This window comes from Tupaia chinensis, unplaced genomic scaffold (genome assembly GCF_000334495.1).
Source record: "Tupaia chinensis unplaced genomic scaffold, TupChi_1.0 Scaffold150243_1, whole genome shotgun sequence".
NCBI classification, from domain to species: domain Eukaryota; kingdom Metazoa; phylum Chordata; class Mammalia; order Scandentia; family Tupaiidae; genus Tupaia; species Tupaia belangeri.
In genome coordinates, this window is record NW_006210084.1 from 1767778 (window position 1) to 1772859 (window position 5082).

The window sequence follows — 5082 nt, forward strand, 5'->3', positions numbered from 1 at the left end:
TGCAGGAGCCGCGCGTCCTGGAGTCCCGGGGCAGAGGAGGGATGTTCAGCTGAGAGCTGCCTGTGCTTGTGCAGGAGAACCGAGCAAGGGATTTTCACTCGCGAGCGTGTCACTTTTTTTTTTGGGGGGGAGGGTTGCTATAGAGCGTGTGCGCTCGCCAGGGACACAGAGAGAGACAGAAAGTGAGAAATCACCCCCCAGGGGGATGACCACGCCACAATCCCTGGATTTTGGGCATGCACGCACACGCGCCCAGGGTGAGTTTAAGCCACCGGGTCCGAGACTGGAACCGTGGTCGGCTAAATGGGAGTCCAGCGATGTAGCCATTATGCCATCTGCTGGTCGCCCCCCCCCCAGCGTGTCACTTTATGTGTTAGCCTACACCACCTCTGAACCCGTTAAGAGAAATGCCCGCCTCCCCAATCATTCCTTTTCTTTCATTAGTAGATGGGTATTACAAAAAAATAGTACTCAAAGGTCTAGGTGGTGACACAGTGGTCACAGAACTGAACCCGAGTGGGAAAGGTTCTGGGTTCTCTTCCTGGGACCTACCTATATGTGCTGCACATGTGTGCTCTTGACCCCTGCTGGCTGAGACTTCAGGGATCACTGTGTGAAGACCCTGTCTGGGTTGTCTATCTGTCTCTCTCTCTGTCTCATGGCAGAAATAGATAAACTTTAAACAATTGCACACAAATATACTTTGGATTTTGTCAGTAAAAGCATTGTGAAAATTCATTTTCTCTCGGCACATAAATACCTACATAATATCGTCCTTTTGCCTCTTGGTCTACCAAGTCTAAAGTATTTATCATCTGGTTCTTAATACACTTAAAATTTGCTAATTCCTAAACTACTGAATTAGCCATGTCCTTTTCAAGGCTAGCAAAGCCAGCCACCATCGGAGCCCAGACCACAGATGGAGGGGAAAGTTTGCCCTTGGTGGCATGTTGGATCAAATCGATTCTACCCAGAGTCTTCCTTTTTAGGTGGATGTGCTGACCCTTGGCCAGCTTCACAATGTCCCACCTGTTGGATTCTCAAGGGACTGATCCCAGGAACACAAACCACGCCAGAAAGGCCCCTCGCCTCAGTCCTTCAGAGTCCCTAGGATCAGGGCCCCTATACCTCTCTCCTGATAGAAACCAGCGAAAGGTTTTCTTAAGAAGCTAATGCATGGCCCCAGCCTTACATACCACACAGTTGATAGCATACCAAACTGCAGTGCTGGAAGCCACATGGCCCACCAACAGTTCAGATCCCTGGCCCAGTTGATCCGAAACACACTGGGTATGCACACATGTGCCTGCACTCCTGGATCTGCAGGGCTGGAGGAAGGGTATCACAGTGCGACAAGATGAATGTGCAAGTACACACATGATCTCTATCATAAATTTAAAAATTAAAATAATTTTTTTTGAAAAAAGACAGATTTAACTGACTAGATAAATGGCTGGGTTTTCCTAACACTTGACAAGAATTAACTATTAATAGCAAAGGCCACTTGTAGTTGAGGTGCAGCCTATTCTAATCCAATTTCATATTATTGGGATTTAGATCACTGGGGTTATTTATATCATTTTTTAAAATCACAAGTTGAATTATTTTACATGTCATATGCTTATTTTAAACTCTTGTGTTATGCTGGCTCCTCTCTCCACAGAGAGGAGAATGGAGGAGAAGGGATTGCATGTGATTATTACCCATAGGGTACACTTTCTCACTTTTCCTCTCTCTTCAGTGAGTGCATGAGCCCTCTGGCAAATTCAAACAAAACAAAAACGAAAAAACTCCTGCATCTGCCTGCTTACCAAAAAATTTTCCAAAGAATCACTTTGGCAGCATTTCCACCTCTTTTTCATTCTGCCTAGAAAGAAGGATGTGCCCTATTATACAAACAAACAAAATGCCTATCTGCTTTCTTATGTATGTATTTCACAGTTAATTACCAAAACAATGTATACCCAATCATATGTCTAAAATTTCTATTGAATGAGCCTGCTACCGTAATTAGATTTAAACTTTCCTAATAAAATTTATTGCCAGCAATATTACTGTTATTTTTTTAAAGCTTATTTATTTCTTGAGAAAGAGAGAGACAGGTATCTCCAATGGGATTTTTATGCTGGGACCCGCCCCCAACCTCAGACAGCCCGATCGCAGGCACACATGCACCCAGCATATACAGGGAGACCTTAGAATGTAAACCCTGGACCTTTCCATGTGAGTCTAGCACCTGAGTGTTGCATCACCGCTGAGTCACTGTCTGGACCCAATGTTACTATAATTTTTATGAATTTAAGTTCTTCTCTCATAGATAAAACTTGATTAATAATGAGGTTTCCCTGAATATACTACATGTTCTTCTCACAGGGCAAGTAACTTTGTGTTAGCTTGATGAGTTAATGATGTGGATGTTAAAGCCCCTGGACTTCAGGTGGTTAATGGATGGGGTTTGGGAAGCTAGTATTGAACTGACAAACCATGACCTTGATAGCACCAGGCAGAAGCATTATCTGGATGGGGGCTACTAATAGTATGGTTGTTGGCTCAATGGTTTGATGAGTTACTCTGCTTAAGTGCTGACCATAAACGAAGGGGAATATGCCATGGGGATCGATGAGACTACTAATAGGAATCATTGAAATGCTCACGAGCAGCAGACCGTTCAGAAAGCTGTCATTGGTAAATGTATAGGCTTTGAAGAGCAGCTTAGATGATTTTATTGAAGTGTGAACACTTTTTCTCCTAAGCCCCTTTATCCTTGATCCATAGGAGCCAGGTTGTGAGGAAACATTGGTCTAAAGCAGATTTTACAACTTTAGTATAGCTGACATTTGGGCTGGGTAATTATTTGTTGGGGAGGGGGATCTGTCTGGTGCATTGCAGGATGTTTAACAGCATCCCCAGCCTCTATTCATTACTGTGCCAGTAGTACTGCTCTACCAGTTGTGACAACCAAAAGTGTTTCCAGACATTGTAACTGTCTCCAAGGAGGCAAAATCATCCTAGGTTGAGAGTGACTTATCTCAACCCCTGGCCCTACCCTCCATGTGGCCTTTCCTCACGGCTGCTTGGACTTCCTCACAGCATGTCTGCAGGGTTCCAAAGAGGAGTGTTCCAAGAAAATGAGCCTCAGTGAGCAAGTGCTTATCAAACTTCTGCTTATATCCTGCTTGCTAATGGCCCATTGGCCATAGCAAATCAAGTAGACAACCAAGATCAAAGTCAATGAGGCAACAGAAGGGTATGAGTACTAGGTCCACCAATGGTCTACCACAGGGCACTTAGGGAACCTCCAGGGAAATGGAACACATGTTCAAAGAGCAAAGACTGAGAGGAGAGGAAAACATTTGTTCTGTGTGTATGTGATCTCAGTTCGCAGACATACTGTAAAACATTTATTACTTTAAGATAAAATGTTAGTGGAGAAAAAGTAAAATATGATGACAATTTTTATTGTTGATTTCCATCTCCATTGATTTATGGGATAGGGACTAAATGGGAAAATAATAATTTGAATTTGTAGTTTCACATCTTGTATTTTCCACATCATTTAGCTAAGTCCTTTGTAAGAGCTCTAAATATTTGCTGGATAAATTTATTCCTAACCACCCTAGGTTGAGAAATGGGAGTAATGGTCCAAGGTCTCATGGATAGTAAAAGTAGCAAAGAAATTAGGGAACAGCAGTTAGCGTAATGACTATGTCGCTGGACTCCCACGTAGTCGACCGCAGTTCGAGTCCCAGACCCAGTGGCTTAAACTCACACCGGGCGCGTGTTTGCGTGCCCGAGATTCCGAGAGGAAAATGGAGGAGAAGGGATTGTGGTGTGGCCATCCACCCTGGGGAGTGATTTCTCACTTTCTGTCTCTCTCTCTCTTTCTTTCTCTCTCTCTGTCTGGTGAGCACACGCGCCCTGTAGCAAAAACCTCTCCAAAATAAATAAATAAATAAATTAGTATGTTTGTCTTCTAGTAGTCTAAAAACAGTATAAAAAAATAGGTTCAGGTAATTTTAATAACACATTTTATTTAACCCAGCATATCCAAAGCATTATCACTCCAGCATGTAATATTAATAAGATGGTTTACTATTTTTGTACCAAGTCTTCAAAACCCAATGTGTATTTTATACCTATAGCACATCTCAATTTGGACTCACCATATTTAAAGTGGTCAGCAGGATCAACTCTATGGTCTAGTGGTTAAGGGATTCAGATCTCAATGGCCAACTCTGATTCAAAGCCTGGCCCTGGTGGCTTGAAGAACACACTGGGCATATATGTGAGCATGCCACAAATGCCAACAACACAGAGGAATGGAGGAGAAGGAATCATGGCATGACCATGCCCCGCTGGGGGGTGCTTTCTCCCTCTCCGCCTCTAAGTCTCTCTGGCTCTCCCTGGTGAGTGAATGTGCTCTTTGACAATTAAAAATAAATAACTGGCTAACAGTCACTGGTTAGCAGACTCTCTAGTAATTGCTATAATGCAGCAAGAAGCTCTAGAACACTGGTTGCTAAGAGCAATGCCAAGGCCCCCCTGATGCATCCACTCTCTTGTGTGTCTTTATTAGGGGTGTGGCATATAATCTATAATTAATTATAAAATGCTAAAGGTTTTCAATGATTTACTCTTAAAAACAATTTTAAATTGATTCAATTTTGTTCTTCTATTAGTGACATTTTGATTCAAAATCAAGTATTTTTTCTGATTTTATTTCTATATCTTTAACTTTTTATTAAAGAATAATTCAAAAACAGGGGAGTGAGACCAGCAGGTGGCATGGTGGTTAAGAGTGCTAGACTCCCACATGGCCAACCAAGGTATAAGTCTTGGACCTGGTGGCTTGTTTTCTCACTTTCCCTCTCTCTCTCTCTCTCTCACTCTCTCTTTCTCTCACTCTGTCCCTCTCTGGTCAAATCGAAACAAACAAACATACAAAGAAATCCAAAACCCAAATAAATAAATAAATAAATTAATAAATAAAGGTAAATAGTTAAATAATTCTTTTAAAAAGGGGGTTATAACAAACACCTATGTATGCATCACCTAGTTTTTTTTTTTTTTTTCTTTTGAGAG